The following is an 18,041-nucleotide window of genomic DNA, read 5'->3' as shown; positions in this document are numbered from 1 at the left end:
AGGCGCAGTGCAGGGTGCTGCTGCCCTCTGCTGGCCCCAGCAGGCATGATGGAGGGCTGACCGTGGGCACTGGGCTGGAGCAGGTGAGAGAAGGCAGCGCCCTCCTCTCGGCTGGGCATTCCATAACCTGGCATGAAGTACCTACTGGATGCCAGGCTGAGGCTCGGCACTGGCACTATTCAGCCACAAAGCATGCTATGGATAGTTAAACACACAAGTCGGGAAACTGAGCACGTCACCATCAGGCGACGTGGCCTTGAACCATGAACCTTGGCACACGTTGGGCAGGAGATGGAGCTGAGGCCTACCCCAGGCCAGGCCTGCACATCACATGCCCACGTGGCATTGAGGAAAACCAGTGTTTCCCACTGACTGGAACACAGGGTTGGTTGAGGGCAGGCTTCCGGGCTGTGGCAGGGTCTATGCTGCCAGGCTTGACAACTTGGACTTGCCTCGCCATGGGCAACTGTAAGCTGGTAGCCCTGGGGCAGAGAATGTGGGGAGACCTGGACCAGGGGTGGTCATGGGCATGGAGAGAGGCAGGCGCGTTCTAGAGGCCTCCGGGAGGCAGCATTCTGAGAACTGTGCGTTGGACCGTGGCAGGAGGACAAGGCGACAAGGCAGGAGAAACCAGGCGAACCTGGGACTTTTCTGCTGGGGCACTGTTCCCCTGGGGCAGGTTCACCCACGGAGGGGTGGGCGGAAGGGGAAGAACAGTAAGACTGAGGGGCCCACGAGGGAGGAAGAAATGCTGATGGGGCTGGGGAGGCCTAGGGGTGAGAAGCTTGGCTCAGGTGACTGAAGCCCTGGGGGCGGTCAGGGTGGGGGGCTGGGTGTTTGCCCCGGAGCCCAAAGGCCCAGCAGACTTCGGGTGTGGGGGCTTCCCCGAGCAGCTGTGTTATTCTTTCCAATCTGCATGGAGAGAAATGGGGCATATAGGTGGGTGACTTGCCCAGGGCTTTGGTCTGACGTCAGTTCCCCAGAGAGCACTCCACGGAGATGGGATTAGAAGCGAGGCATTCTGGGTCCCAGAGCCAGAGCCTGTCACCTGCAAGCACTGAGGACGTGGAGGCAAAGCAGGCAGGCCTGTGGGAAGGGACCACCAAGAAGCGAGTGAGTAGCCGGCGAGGGGTCTCTCCCCAACCGGAAGGTCAGGCAGCCTTGAAGGGGCCAGGGAGGGGTCTAGAAGCTCTTCCTCTCCCTGTCCTTCCCCCCATGCCTACCCCAACACATACACACGTATGTCTTCGCTGGCCCCCAGATGACAGACACCTGCAATCTGGCATTGGGGGTGGGCTTTTCCTTTCTTTCCACAAAATAAAATAAATCAGGCTGGACACGGTGGCTCCAGCCTGTAATACCTGCACTTTGGGTGGCCAAGGCAGAAGGATTGATTGGGCCTAGGAGTTCTAGATCAGCGTGGGCAACATAGTGAGACCCCCATCTCTTCAAAAAAAAAATTAAAAATTAGCCAGGCATGGTGGTGCGAGCCTGTAGTCCCAGCTACTTGGGAGGCTGAGGTGGGAGGATCGCCTGAGCCTGGGAGGTGGAGGCTGCAGTGAGCCGTGATTGTACCACTGTACTCAAGCCTGGGTGACAGTGCAAGACTCTGTCTAAAAAAAGAAAGAAAGAAAGAAAATAAATCCACCCACTGGCAGCACTGTTTTCATAAATATGTGTGCATGCAGCATGCAGCATGCAGCTGCACCTTCTCCCTTTCTGAGCAGCCCCTGGTCTGAAGCTGGTGTACGCAGAAAGGATCTAGGCTGAAACGTCTTATGTCAGGGAGTTGTGCTGGTCCCTTCACCTGGCCTGGTGTCATCTCCTTGCTGGAAGGGGACTTGTTGGGTCAGTGGGACGTGGGTTTCACGTTTGCTGGGCTAGAGACACAGCTTTCAGCTTTCAGTGCTAGTGCCTCAGCCGGTACCCCCACTGCCACTGCTGCTCCACGTCTTCATGCACACCAGCGAGCAGACTTGATAGTTTCCGCCAATAGAGTGGGTGTGAAATGGTGCCTCGCTGGGTTTTGAATGAGCATTCCCTGACCACCTGTCATAGCGCAGCCCTTCATTTCTTCTGTGAAATGCCCGTGCATGTCTGCACCTTACATCCTTGGGGTATATGTCTTCAACCCACCTGCTACTTATCCTCTCAGTTTGCTTAAGTATCATGTTCTAAACACAAAATCTTAATATTAAAAATATCATAGCATTTGTCAATCTTATCTTTTTGTTTTGTTTTGTTTTGTTTTTGAGACACGGCTAGAGTGCATTGGCACAATCATGGCTCACTGAAGCCTCCCGGCTCAAGCGATCCTCCCACCTTGGCCTCCTGAACAGCTGGGACTGTGGGCAGGCACCATAGTGCCCGACTAATTTTGTAATTATTTTGTAGAGACAGGGTCTTGCTGTGTTGCCCAGGCTGGTCTCAGACTCCTGGGCTCAAGTGATCCTCCCACCTCGGCCTCCCAAAGTGCTGGCCCATGACCTAGGAGCCACTGTGCCTGGCTCCCTTCTTTTGAATTCCCATTCAGACTGTGTATTGCTGGTATATAGAAAAACAAGGGATTTCTGTGTTTTGATTTTGTATCAAGTAACCTTGTAAACTCTCATATTAAGTCTAATAATGATGTTTGGGTTCTCCTTCCGGATTCTTTTTGGCGTTTTGCGTACACAGTCCTATCATCTGCAAGTCATGACTGTTTTGTTTCTTCTCTTCCAGTCCTTTTTGCTTTGATTTCTTTTTTTGAGATGAAATCTGGCTCTGTCGCCCACGTTGGAGTGCAGTGACACAATCTTGGCTCACTGCAACGTCCGCCTCCCGGGTTCAAGCAATTCTCTTGCCTCAGCCTTCAAGTAGCTGGGACTACAGGCACCTTCTACCATGCCCAGCTAATTTTTGTATCTTTACCAGAAACAGGGTTTCACCATATTGGCCAGGCTGATCTTGAACTCCCAAAGTGCTGGGATTACAGGTGTGAGCCTCTGCGTCCAGCTGATTTCTTTTTCTTGCTTTAATTCCCTGGAATTGCTTTCTTTTGCTTTTACTTCCTTTCAATGAAAGCATAGGAGGCGTTCGCAATGTTCCATTATTAAGTATGATGTTCGCAGGCAGCGTTTGGTAGATATCTATCAGATGTGGAAAGTTCCCTTCCATTCCTAGTGTACTATATGCTGAACTTTTTTGTTTCTTTGTTTGTTCGAGATGGAGTCTCGCTCTGTGGCCAGGCTGGAGTGCTGCGGCGTGATCTTGGCTCACTGCAACCTCTGACTTCCTGGTCCAAGCAACTCTCTCGCCTCAGCCTCCCTACTAGAGATTACAGGCACGCACCACCATACCCAGCTAATTTTTGTATTTTTAGTAGAGACGGGGTTTCACCATGTTGGCCAGGATGGTCTCAATCTCTTGACCTTCTGATCTGCCAGCCTCAGCCTCCCAAAGTGCTGGGGTTACAGGCATGAGCCACCGGTTCAGCCTGAATTTTTATTAAGTGATTTTTTTCTGAATGCATTGAGATGATCACAAGATGAGCACGGGGTCTCCCTCCTCTAATCTGTTAAGGTGGCAAATTACATTCATTCGTTTTTCAATGTTAAACCACTCTTGCATTTTCTGGGCTAAACCCAGCTTAGCATGATGTATGTTTTTCATATACGATTCTGAATTGGGTGTGGTTTTTTTTAGTCTCGTATTACTATCCTCGTCTGGTTTTGGTATCAAGACATCATAAAGTGAGTTGAGGCAGTATTTCCTCTTTCAGCTGTTCACTAGATGGAAACGATCATTTACTTCCATGTTTGCTGGAGATAATCTGCAAAACCATCTAGGCCTTCCTTGTTTTTTTGTTGTTGCTGTTGCTTTGTTGTTGTTTGTTTGAGACAGAGTCTCACTCTGTTGCCCAAGCTGGAGTGTAGTAGTGCGATCTTGGCTCACTGCAACCTCTGCCTCCCGGGTTCAAGCGATTCTCCTGCCCCAGCCTCCCAAGTAGCTGGGATTACAGGCATGCACCATTGCATCTGGCTTATTTTTGTATTTTTAGTAGAGACTGGGTTCCACCATGTTGGCCAGGCTGGTCTTGAACTCCTGACCTCAGGGGATCCACCCACCTCGGCCTCCCAAAGTGCTGGGATTACAGGTGTGAGCCGCCGCGCCCAGCCCAGCCTTCCTCGTTTTTTGTAGCTTCCTGCCCCTCCCCCATAGATTTTAAACAATGGATCCAACTTCTGTAATAATTATGGGATGGCTTAGGTTTTCTGTTTCTTCTTGAGTAATTTTTTTATTGTGGGAAAAAAACCAGATAACACAAAATTTGCCATCTTTTTTTTTTTTTTAAAAGAGACAGGGTCTTGCTGTGTTGCCCAGGCTGGAGTACAGCCTCCAACTTTATTCCTTTGCACGTGGATAGCAACTTTCCCCTAAACCATTTGTTGAAAAGACTGCTCTTTTCCCAATTTGTAGCCTTGGTATCGTTGTCAAAAATCATCTGACTATATACTTCGAGTTTCTCCCTGGGCTCTGGATTATGTTCCACTGGTCTGTCTCTGTCTTTCTGCCAGGACCACACTGTAATATGTTTTATTTTGTAATGTATTTTGGAAATCAGGAAGTGCGAGTCCTCCAACTTTGTTCTTCTTTTTTCAGAATTGTTTTGATTATTTGGAGTCCCTTGAGATTCTATCTGAATTTTAGAATGACTTCTCCTACTTTTAGTCAATTTTTGATAAACAATATTTTTCTAGGAACATGCCCATTTCGTTGAGATTTCAAGTTAGCATAAAAGTTAGCATAAACTTTCGTTGAAGTTTTCAACTTAGCATAAAGTTTTTTGGTTTTATTTTATTACTGATTTGTTATGAAATTTCTTGGGTCAAAACCAGATGAAGTTGCTTAATGTTCATTTATTTTTAATGTACAAAAATTGTAGTTTCATCTTGTTCAACCTAATACACACAAAATTGCTGGAGAACAGTGTCGAAATATTCTGGAAGCCACCATGGACCCTTCTTTTCCTCTTCAGTTAGTCCAAAATATGAATTAGCCCTAAACAATAAATTATTTACTTTTGCAACAAATTTTTTAAAAGTGTTAACTAGAATCACCATGTTGTACATCAGATCTCTGGAATGTCTCTGTCCTGCATAACTGAAACTTGGTGCCCTTTGACCAGCAGCTCCCCCTTTCCCCATCCCAGTCCTGGCGGCCACTGTTCTGCTCTGTTTCCATGAGGCCGACATTTGGACATTCCACATGATTGAGGTCATGCAGTATTCGTCTTTCTGTGCCTATGTTCTCCAGGTTCCTCTGTTGCAAATGGCAAGATTGCCTTCTTTTTAAAGGTGGAAGAGTGCTTCATTGTGTATCTGTACCACATTTTCTTTACCCATTCATCTGTTGAGGGGCACTTTGTTTGATTCCATATCTTGGCAGTTGTGAATAGTGCTGTGGGGGACATACGAGTGTGGATATTACTTCGACATGCCCATTTCATTTCCTTTGCCGGATTATGCGGTCATTCTCATTGTAAGTGTTTTGAGGAACCACCATGCATACCATTTTCCATAGCGGCTGTACTAGTTTCCAATCCAACCAACAGGATGTAACTGTTCCCTTTTTTCCACACCATCACCAAAGATTGTTTTCTTTTGTCTTTTTGAAAATGTTCATTCTAATTTGAGTGAGGTGGTGTCTCACTGAGGTTTTGAGTTGCATTTCCTTGATGATCGGTGATTTTTTTTTTTTTTTTTTAGACAGAGTTTTGCTCTGTTGCCCAGGCTGGAGTGAAGTGTTGTGATCTTGGCTCACTGCAGCCTCTGCCCCGCTCCGGGTTCAAGCGATTCTCCTGCCTCAGCCTCTCAAGTAGCTGGGATTACAGGCACGTGCCACCATGCCTGACTAATTTTTGTATTTTTAGTAGAGACAGGGTTCCACCATATTGGCCAGGCTGGTCTCGAACTCCTGACCTCAGGTAATCCACCCACCTTGGCCTCCCAAAGGGCTAGGATTACAAGCATGAGCCACCGCACCTGGCCAATATTGAGCATTTTTTAAATAGACCTATTGGACATTGTATGTCTTCTTGTATGGGTCCTTTGCCCATTTTGAATTGGGTTATTTATTTCTTGTGTTTATTTTTTCAATTTTCAATTTTTAGGAGTACATTGTAGGTATAACTGCATTATTTTAACTGGGTTAGGAAATACGTTTGCTTGCCATTGAGTAGTTTGAGTTCCTTGCATGTTTTGTGTATTAACCTCGTATCAGATGGATGGTTTACAACTACGTTCTTCCATTGCGTCGGTTGTCTCTTCACTCTGCTCATTGCTTACTCTGCTGTGCAGAAGCTTTTCAGTTTGATGCAACCTCATTTGTCCATTTTTGTTTTGTTGCTTGTGCTTTTGGTGTCATAACAAAAAACGTACCACCTAGACCAGTGTCAAGAAGCTTTTTCCCAAAAGTTTCTTCTAGTAGTTTTCTAATTTCAGGTCTCACATGTGAATCTTCATACACTGTGTGAGATAATGGTCCAATTTCATTTTTTCTGCAAGTGAATATTGACAAGATTGTCTTTTCTCTGAGAGAGATCCAAGATAGCTGATTACTAGCAGCTCGGGATTGTAGCTCCCAGTAAAAGCGCAGAGAACAAGAGGACGCCACACTTACAGATGAATTTTTGTTGCTCATGGACCAGGAGATTCCCAGCAGAGGAGCCCCACGGGTCACCAACACGACTCTTGTGGCCGGCGTGGCAGTTTTGTAGGTGCCCTGGTGCGGCGGTTCTTGGTGCAGAGTAAACAGGACTGGGTCCCCTTTGGGTCGACGTTTGGAGCTCTGGGAAGGCAGAGTCGCCTATTCAGCTGATTGAAAAAGGGACTCAAGAAGGAAGCCAGACCAGAGACTCCCGGGCAGACGAGCACCATGAATCTTACCGCCGCCGTTTTAACTGGCGCAGTGGGTTGCTCAGATTTCAGCGCTGGGAATCAACAAGTTGGATGTTCACTCAGAGACCTAATTTGAAAGTCTGTAATTACAAAGACGACAGGTGGATAAATTTACAATGATGGGAAGAAACCAGTGTAAAATGGCTGAGAATACCCAAAATCAGAATGCGTTTTCCTCTACAGGGGATCACAGTTCCTCATCAACAAGGGAACAAGGCCTGATGGAGAACGAGTGCATTCCATTAACAGAATTAGGCTTCAGAAAGTGGATACTAAGCAACTTCTGTGAGTTAAAAGAACATGTTCTAGCCCAATGTAAAGAAACTAAGAACCTTGAAAAGAGGTTTGATGAAATCCTAACAAGAATAGACAATCTAGAGAGGAACATAAATGAATTAATGGAACTGAAGAATATAATACGAGAACTCTGAGAAGTATGCACAGGTTTTAACAGTCAATTTGATCAAGCAGAAGAAAGGATATCAGAGGTTGAAGACCAACTTAATGAAATGAAACAAAGACAAGACTAGAGAAGAAAGAGTAAAAAGGAATGGGCAAAGTCTCCCAGAAATGTGGGAATATGTAAAAAGACCTATTTTATGGTTGATAGGTGTACCTGAATGTCATGAAGAGAATGAATCCAAGGTGGAAAATATTCTTCAGGATATTATTCAGGAAAACTTTCCTAACCTAGTAAGGCAGGACAATACTCAACTCCAGGTAATACAGAGAACACCACAAAGATATTCCTCAAGTAGAGCAACCCCAAGACACATAATTGTTAGATTCACCAGGGTTGAAATAAAGGAGAAAATTCTAAGGGCAGCTAGAGAGAAAGGTCAGGTTACCCATAAAGGGAAGCCTATCAGATTCACAGTAGATCTCTCAGCAGAAACCCTACAAACTAGAAGAGAGTGGGGGTCAATATTCAATATCTTCAAAGAAAAGAATTTTCAACCCCAAATCTCATATCCAGCCAAACTAAGCTTCATAAATGAAGGAAAAATAAAATTTTTTGTGAATAAGCAAGCACTCAGAGATTTCATCACCACCAGGCCTGTTTTACAAGAGCTTCTGAAAGAAGCACTATACACAGCAAGGAACAACCAGTATCAGTCACCCCAAAAACTTACCAAAACGTAAAGGGTATCTCCATAATGAAGAATTTATGTCAACTAATGGGCAAAATATCCAGCTAGCATTAAACGACAATATTAAACTCACAAATATCAATATTAATCCTAAATTTAAATGGATTAAATGCCCCAACCAAAGACACAGACAGGCAAATTGAATAAAAAGTCAAAACCCATTGGTATGCTGTATCCAGATCCGTCTCATAAGCAAGGACACACAAAGACTCAAAACAAAGGGTTGATAGAAGACTTGCCAGTCAAATGGAGAGCAAAAACAAAAAAAAGACAAAAAAAAAACAGGAGTTGTGACTTTCATCTCTGACAAAATAGACTTTAATAGTAACAAAGACTAAAAGAAACAAAGAAGGACATTACATAATGGTAAAAGAATCAATGATCATAAATATATATGCACCCAATATAGGAGCACCCAGATATATAAGACAAGTTCTTAATGACTTATAAGAGACTTGGACTCCCGCACAATAATAGTGGGAGACTTTGACACCACATTGTTAATATTCGATGGATCAAAGAGATAGAAAATTAACAGGGACATCTATGATTTGAACTCAGACCTGGAACAAGTAAACTCAGCGAATATTTATAGAATTCTTCACCCCAGGTCCACAGAACATACATTTTTCTCAGTATCACATTACACCTATTTTGAAAGTGACCACATAATTGGAAGTAAATCACTCTTCAGCATTTGCATAGCATTTCGCAGACTTAAATGAAATATTTGTTTGTTATTTTCTTCCCTTATTCCTTCCTGTCTCTGCTGTTAAGCACAATTATCGGCATAAAAGAGGTTTTTAATACCTATTTTTAGATTGCATTCCAGCCTGGGGAATAGAGCAAGGCTCCTGTTCTCTCTCTCCCTTTCTCTTTCTCTTTCTTTAAAAAAAAAAAAATTGTCTTTTCTCTATCATGTGTTCTTGGCACCTTTGTCAAAGCTCAATTTTTGCATAGATTTATCTGAGTTCTCTATTCTGCTACATCGGTAGATATGTCTGCTTTTATGCCAGTACCATGCTGTTTTGGTTACTACAGCTTTGTAGTGTATTTTGAGATCAGATAGTGTGAGCCTTCTCCTTTTGTTCTTTTTGTTCAAGATTGCTTTGGCTGCTTGGGGTCTTTTGTGGTTTCATATACATTTTAGAATTGTTTTTTCTACTTCTATGAAAAATGTCATGGAAATGTCGATAGGGATTACACTGAATGTCTACATCACATTTTAACAATATTAATTATTCCAATCCATAAACAAAGGATATCTTTACATTTGTTTGTGCTTTCTTCAATTTCTTTCATCAGCAACTAAACAAGACCCAGTTTTCAGGGTATAGGTCTTTCACCTCCTTAGTTAAATTTATTCCTAAGTATTTTATTTTTTGTAGCTATTAGAAATGAGATTGTTGTCTTGGTTTCCTTTTTGGAAAACAAAATAAATCTTCTTTGGATGATTTCTTTCTTAGAAAGTGTGTTGTTAGTGTATAGAAATGCTGCTAGGCAGGGCATGATGGCTCACACCCATAATCCCAGCACTTTGGGAGGCCAAGGCAGGAGGATCGCTTGAGACCAGAAATTCGAGACCAGCCTGGGCAACCAAACAAGACCCAGTCTCATTAATAGTAATAATCATAATTATTAGTCAGGCATGATGGTGCACACTTATAGTCCCAGCTACTCAGGAAGCTGAGGTGGGAGGATTGCTGGAGCCCAGGAGGTCAAGGCTGCAGTGAACTGTGATTGAGCCACTACCAGCAAGGCTCTGTCTCAAAAAAAAAAAAAAAAAAAGAAAGAAAGAAAGAAATGAGATTAACTTTTGTACACTGAGTTTTATCCTGCACCTTGACTGAATTTGTTTATTACTTCTGATAGTTTTTCAGTGGAGTCTTTAGGGTTTTCTATGTACAGGATTATGTAATCTGCAAACAGAGACAATTTAATGTTTTTTTTTTTCTTTTTCGACATGAAGTCTCACTCTGTCATCCAGGCTGGAGTGCAGTGGTGTGATCTTGGCTCACTGCAACCTGTGCCTCCCAAGTTCAAGCGATTCTCCTGCCTCAGCCTCCCAAGTAGCTGAGTACAGGCACGGCTAATTTTTGTATTTTCAGTAGAGACGGGATTTCACCATGTTAGCCAGGTTGGTCTCGAACTACTGACCTCAGGTGATCCACCCACCTCGGCCTCCCAAAGTGCTGGGATTATAGGCGTGAGCCACCGTGCCTGGCCTAATTTGGGTATTTAAAATTTTTTCTGGCCTTATTGCTCTCCCTAGGCCTTGCAGGACTATGTTGAGTAGAAGGGGTGAGAATGGGCATCCTTGTCTTGCTCCTGATCTTAAGGAAAAGCTTTCAGCTTTTCACCATTGAGTATGATGTTAGCTGTAGGTTTGTCATATATGGCCTTCATGATGTTGAGGTACATTCCTTCTGTACCTAATTTGTTGAGAGTTTCTTTTTAATTTTGTTTTTTTGTAGAGACAGGGCCTTGCTATGTTGCCCAGGCTCGTCTTAAACTCCTGGGCCCAAGTGATCTTCCTGCCTTGGCCTCCCAAACTGCTGGACTACAGGCATGTACCACTATACCTGGCTAATCTGTATTTGTTTGTTTGAGACAGGGTCTTGCTCTGTCACCCAGGCTGGAGTGCGATGGTACAATCCTGGCTCATAGCACCCTCAAACTCCCAGGCTCAAGCCTCCAGAGTAGCTGGGACTACAGGCACAGACCACCACATCTGGCTAATTTAACACGTTTTTTGTAGAAGTATCTTGCTTTATTGTCCAGGCTGGTCTGAACTCCTGGGCTCAAGAGATCCTTTTGCCTTGGCATCCCAAAGTGTAGTGGCATGAGCCTGGGTTTAAACGATTCTCCTGCCTCAGCCTCATGAGTAGCTGGAACTACAGGCATGTACCACCACACCAGGCTAATTTTCATATTTTTAGTAGAGATGGGGTTTTACCATGTTGGCCAGGCTGGTCTTGACTCCTGCCTTGTCATCTGCCTGCCTTGGCCTCCCAAAGTGCTGGGATTATAGGTGTGAGCCATTGCACCTGCCCAATTTTCTTTTTTATGACTAAAGAATGTTGAATTTTGTCAAATGCTTTTTCTACATCAATTGAGAAATGATTTAATCCTCTATTCTGTTAATGTGGTGCATCACATTTACTGGTTTGCATATGTTGAACCATCCTTGCATCCTAGGAACAAATGCTACTTGCTCATGGTGAATAATCTTTCTAACGTGCTATTGAATTCAGTTTGCTAGTATTTTCTCGTAGATTTTTGCAACTGTGTTCATCAGGGATATAGACCTGTAGCTTTTTTTGTGAGTGTCCTTGTCTGGCTTTGGTATCAGGGAATTTTCTGACCTCATACAATGAGTTTGGAAGTGTTCCCTCCTCTTTAGTTTATTAGTTCTTTAAATGTTTGGCAGAATTTACCAATGAAGCTATTAGGTCCTGGCCTTTTCTTTGATGAGAGGCTCTTTATTACTGGACCAATCTCCTTACTCATTATTGGTCTGCTCAGATTTTCTATTTCTTCTTAAGTCAGTCTTGGTAGGTTTGATGTGTCTGAGAATGTACCCATTTCTTCTAGGCTACCCAGTTTGTTGGAGTATAATTATTCGTACCAGTCTCTTACGATCCTTTGCATTTCTGTGGTGTCAGTTGTAATGTCTCATTTCAGATTGATTGATTTGAGTCTTATCTCTTCTTAGTGGGTCTAGCTAGAGGTTTGATGATTTTATCTTTAAAATTTCATTGATCTTTTCTATTATATTTCTAGTCTCTATTTCATATATTTCTGCTGCCTTTGGGCTTATTTTGTTCTTCCTTTTCTAGTTCCTTGAGGTGTAAAGTTAGGTTATTTGAGATGTTTCTTCTTTCCTTTTTTTTTTTTTCTAGTGACTCTCAGAGTCTATAAGAATTTAACGCTGCTGCTGATCTAATGTTTGGCCTCCCAAGTAACTGGGACTACAGGCATGTGCCACCATGCCTGCTAATTTTTGTATTTTTAATAGAGACGGTTTTTCACCATGTTGGTCAGGCTGGTCTTGAACTCCTGACCAAGTGACCCACCCACATTGGCATCCCAAAGTGCTGGGATGTGAGCCACCAACTCCCAAAGTTTACAGATGTGAGCCACCATGCCCAGCCTCTTTCTTATTTCTTAATGGAGGCGTTTATGGCTCTAAACTTCCCTTTCGGAATTGCTTTGCTGCACACCGCATTTTGTATGTTATGTTTCCATGTTCATTTCTCTCAAGAGTTTTTTTTTGTTTCCTTTTTGATTTCTTCTCTGCCCCATCAGTTGTTCAGGAGGGTATTCCTTTATTTATGTTAGTGATTTCTCATTTGTGGTTGGGCAAGATGCTTCATGTGATTTTGATCTTCTTGAATTTGTTAAGACTTGTTTTGCGGCCTCACATATGGTCTATCCTGGAGACTGTCCAATGCGCAGTTGAGAAGAAAGTGGATTCTGCTGCTGATGGATGGAATGTTCTGTGTATGTTTGCTAGGTCCATTTGCTCTAGAGCAGTGGTCCCCAATCTTTTTGGCACCAAGGACCAGTTTCATGGAATACAGTTTTTCCACAGATGGAGGGTCAGGGGGTGCAGTTTCAGGATGAAACTGTTCCACCTCAGATCATCAGGCACAATCTAGATCCCTCACATCCGCAGCTCATGATAGGGTTTATGCTCCTATGAGACTCTAATGCCACTGCTAATCTGCCAGGAGATGGAGCTCAGGTGGTAATGCTCGCTTGCCCACCAGTCGCCTCCTGCTCAGCAGCCCAGTTCCGAACAGGCCACAGACTGGTACTGGGTGTTGGTCTAGAGTGTTGTTCAAGTGGAGGCCAAGGCGGATGGATCACCTGAGGTCAGGAGTTTGAGACCATCCTGGCCAACATGGTAAAGCCCTGTTTCTACTAAAAATGCAAAAATTAGCCCGGTGTGGTGGCGGGTGCCTGTAATCCCAGCTACTCTGGAAGCTGAGGCAGGAGAATCGCTTGAACCCGGGAAGCAGAGGTTGCAGTGAGCTGAGACTGTGCTGTTGCACTCCAGCCTGGGTGGTAGGGTGGGACTTCGTCTTAAAAAAAAAAAGACACTTTACTGTGATTTTAATTTGCATCTCCAAAGACCTTCTGTTCTATCTCGTCTTCTGCACAAAGTGGGGCAGAGATGTGGACATCTAGCTGCTTCTGTTTTCTTCCTTCCCTGTTAATCTGCGTAGCCAGCGAAAGGACAGCAGCTTCTGCACATTGTTTCTGAGCTGTCTGGTGCCTCTGATTCTTGTGCAAATCCGCCTCTGTCCCTGGCTGCCTCCTACCACTTTTTTCCCCTAAGTGTTAAAAAAAATTTGGGATGGCATAACTGCTATAAGTTTTCCTAGCATATAATTGAGCAAAATAACACAATTTTTGTAATTATTAAATGTGAAGGGAAAATCCTTTTGAACGTATTTCTCTCCCTGAAATGCAGAGGTGGAGATGTCAGCTTGGTGAGAGGAGGCAGTATTTAAAATGGCTTCTTTTCCTGGTGCCTGGTAGCCTTTGACCTCATGGCATATCGTGGTACAATGCCCTGCTCTTGTCAACTGGGGTCAGGTTCCTGGGAAAGGCACTGGGCACCGTTAGGTTAGGGCACATGTGCAAGCTGAGGTGGGACATTGGCTCCTTGGGACCATCCATGTCAAGCCCCTCCTGGACAGGCTTCACAATCCTTGGGGGAGCTTGTGCCCTGGTGTAGTCAGAACCCTGGGAAGGGAGATGCAGGGTCATGTTGTGCCTTCTCCCTCCTTTCTGGCTGGAGACTTAGACCGCTCCAAACAGATGATGATTCACTGTGTTCTCGAGCACAGGCAGCATATGAGACTCCACAGACACCCTAAATCATACCATATTCACCTAGTGGTTGCTGTGCACCTCCCATGTCACGTACTGTACCACAAGACACTGAGGATCCACTGGGGAACCACAAGGACTATGGGAACTGAGTCAGTAGGACATGGGATGGTGGGATAGGGAAGGATGAGAAAGACAGAGGGTCAGATGATCCCGATGGTTCTGCTTCGGGCAGCTGAAGGGAAGTCAGAAAAGAAGCCAGGTTGGAGAGGGATGGTGATGAGTTTTGTGCCTGGTCTGCAGGACAGGGATGCCTGGGAGGCGGGGACGTGTCACAGGTAGAGGCAATTGCTCTATGGTCCTGGGGTTTGATGGGAAGAGATGCTAAATCACAGTTCATGATTCTCTTTGAAAATTGTAATGCAAAGAACTCTCATTGAACCTGCATTTTATAGCATGTACTGTGCAACTTTCAGGGGCGTCAGGATGAAGAAACATGCTCCTTTGTCTCCTGAAGCTCACAGGCTAATAGACATGGCAGACACGTAAGAGAGGCGGTTTCTCCCAGTGCTGACATCCAGGCGCTCGGGTGCCTAAGGGACCTGTTTTTGCATCTATTTCATGTTCCTTGGCTCTGAAGGCCACAAGAGCCACAGAGAAACATGGAAGGGCCTTCTGGAAACCTGTCCCCCAAAAGTGAAAGGCCTCCTCTCCCCAGCAGCATAGACCTTTGTGGGTAGAATATTCCAGAGTCACCTTAAATAGTGTCCATCTCTGGCCAAAGGGGCTGTAATGGGAGAACATTCTTCATTCATATGCAGACTATGCTTTTCCTAATGGGAAACCTGGGACCTTCATCTTCAACAAATCCATCTTTGAAGGCAGGAGGTGATCAACAAACATTTTCTGTGGATCAGAATTCAATAAAGGCCGTCTCTGAGGCTGGGGACAATGGCTCATGCCTATAACCCCAGCACTTCCTTCGGGAGGCAGAGGTGAGAGGATAGCTTGAGCCCAGTATACGGAGACAGCCTGGACAAACGAGCAAGACCCTGTCTCTACAAAAATAAACTAAAATTAATAAACAAAAGATAGGACTGTCGACCAGCTCTAAAAGGGGGAAGGCAGCCACCATGGTGAAAGGACACCCAAGCCTCCTGCAGGAGAGGCCCACATGGGGAGGAACCAATACCCTGATAGGTTCCAGCAACAGTCAGAGCCCACCTGCCAGCCACACAAAGCCACCCCCGCAGATGACTTCATATCACTCCTTCTTCATGCAAACTCCAAGCCACAAAATTGAGAACCGAGGCCACATGATCAAGGACATGAAGGAGATCTATCTCTGCTCCACCCATCAAGGAATCTGAGATCACTGAGTTTGTCCCCGTGCGCAGAGGCTACTGCAGAAGACAGTGTGGGGCTTGCCTCCTTGGAGCACTTAACACCCAGATCGCCCATCAAGGAATCTGAGATCATTGACATTTTCCTGGGGCCTCTCTCAAGGATGAGGTTTTGAAGATTATGCCAGCGCACTGGGTGCTAAAAAGGTTAGTTGTGTGGTCTCTAGGTTTTGGGTGTCTACTAAATCAAGCTTGTTCAACTTTTCTATATGCTTTTTTTTTTTGTTTTTGAGACAGTCTCACTCTGTTTCCCATGCTGGCATGCAGGGGCACAATCTTGGCTCACTGAAACGTCAAGTTCAAGTGGTTCTCCAGCTTTAGCCACCTGAGTAGCTGGGATTACAGGCATGAGACACCACTCCTGGCTCATTTTTGTATGTTTTATTTTAGTTTCACCATGTTGGTCAAGCTGGTCTCCAACTCCTGACCTTAAGTAATCTGCCTGCCTTGGCCTACCAAACTGTTGGGATTACAGGTGTGAGCCACTATGCCTGGCCCAATTTTTCTATATTTTTATTAATTCAGTCTGCTTAAACCAGCAGTTCCAGTGAGAGGTGGTATAATTTCCTGTGTGGTGAATGTGCTCATTTATTGATTTTTCCTTTTCTTGCCAATTTTTTGTTCCGTAGTCATTTGAGGCTCTGTCATTACGCAGGTGCATACAAGGTCAGAATGGCTGTTTCTTTCTTTTATTTTTTTTGAGATGGAGTTTTGCTTTTGTCACCCAGGCTGGAGTGTAGTGGCGCGATCTCAGCTCACTGCAACCTCCACCTCCTAGGTTCAAGTGATTCTCCTGCTTCAGCCTCCCAAGTAGCTGGGATTACAGGCACGCACCACCACGCCCAGCTAATTTTGTATTGTAGTTGAGACTGGGTTTCGCCATGTTGGTCAGGCTGGTCTCGAACTCCTGACCTCAGGTGATCTGCCTGCCTCGGCCTCCCAAAGTGCTAGGATTATAGGCGTGAGCCACCACGCCTGGCTGCTAATACTTCTTTTAAAACAGTTGGCTTATTTATGTATTTATTCGCTTTCCCCCTCCCCCCCCCCCGCTCCTCCCCACTGGCGAATGCTTTGGAATGAATACTTATCAGTATGCTGCAACTTCTTTTAATCCTAATGATTTTGCTCTGGAGCCTACTTTGTGCCATGTAAGCTCTTCATCACTAGCTTCCTTTCGAGTGGTCTTTGCCAAGTGCGTCTCCTTCCATCTGTAACAATTAGAGCCATTCCAACTTAATGGCTTAATTAGACAAACTTAATGAAATAAAACAAGAAGACAAGATTAGAGGAAAAAAGGATAAAAAGGAATGAGCAAAGTCTCCAAGAAATATGGGATTATGTGAAAAGACCTAATTTACGTTTGATAGGTGTACCTGAATGTGACGGAGAGAATGAATCCAACCTGGAAAATACCCTCCAGGATATTATCCAGGAAAACTTTCCCAACCTGGCAAGGCAGGACAATACTCAACTCCAGGAAATACAGAGAACACCACAAAGATATTCCTCAAGAAGAGCAACCCCAAGGCACATAATTGTTAGATTCACCGGGGTTGAATGAAGGAGAAAATACTAAGGGCAGCCAGAGAGAAAGGGCAGGTTACCCACAAAGGGAAGCTTATCAGACTTACAGCAGATCTCTCAGCAGAAACTCTACAAGCCAGAAGAGAGTGGGGGCCAGTATTCAACATCCTTAAAGAACAGAACTTTCAGCCCAGAATTTCATATCCAGCCAAACTAAGCTTCACAACTGAAGGAAAAATAAAATCTTTTATGAACAAGCAAGTACTCAGAGATTTTATTACCACCAGGCCTGCTTTACAAGAGCTTCTGAAAGAAGCATTACACATAGAAAGGAACAACCAGTAGTAGCCTTTCTAAAAATACACCAAAAAGTAAAGAGCATCAGCATAAAGAAGAATTCACACCAACGAATGGATAAAACAGCCAGTTAACATCAAATGGCAGTAACCATAAATTTACATCGATTAAATCCCCCAATCAAAAGATACAGCCAAAACCCAACGGTATGCTACATCCAGACCTGTTTCACAGGCAAGGATACACAAAGACTCAAAACAAAGGGATGGAGAAAGACTTACCAACCAAATGGAGAGCAAAAATAAATAAATAAATAAAAAGCAGGAATTGCAACTCTCGCATCTGATAAAATAGGTTTTAAAGCAACAAAGATATAGTGGTAAAAGGATCAATGCAACAATAAGAGCTAACAATCCTAACACCCAGATACATAGAGACTTAGACTAAATGAGACAGAAAATTAATAAGGATATCCGGGACTCAAATTCAGATCCGGAACAAGTAAACTTAATAAATATTTATAGAGCTCTCCACTTCAAATACACAAAATATACATTCTTGTCAATACCACATCACACCTACTCATAGGTCTACATGAAATATTGATAGGCCATTATTAATACCCATTTTTTAGAATAAAGCAACATTTCCATTCTCTCTCCCTCTTTTTCTTCCTCTTTCTTCCTCTCCTTCACTCCTTTTTTTTTTTCTTTCCTTAAAAAAAAGAAACCCTGAATAGTCCAATAACAAGGGCTGAAGATGAGGCAGCAATTAGCCTACCAGCCAAAAAAAGTTCAGGTCCAGATGGGTTTACAGCCAAATTCTACCAGACCTACAAAGAGGAGCTGCTACCACTCCTTCTGAAACTATTCCAAACAAAAAACAAA

This window comes from Callithrix jacchus, chromosome X, assembly GCF_049354715.1.
Source record: "Callithrix jacchus isolate 240 chromosome X, calJac240_pri, whole genome shotgun sequence".
Taxonomy (NCBI): domain Eukaryota; kingdom Metazoa; phylum Chordata; class Mammalia; order Primates; family Cebidae; genus Callithrix; species Callithrix jacchus.
This window is presented reverse-complemented; position numbering follows the sequence as displayed.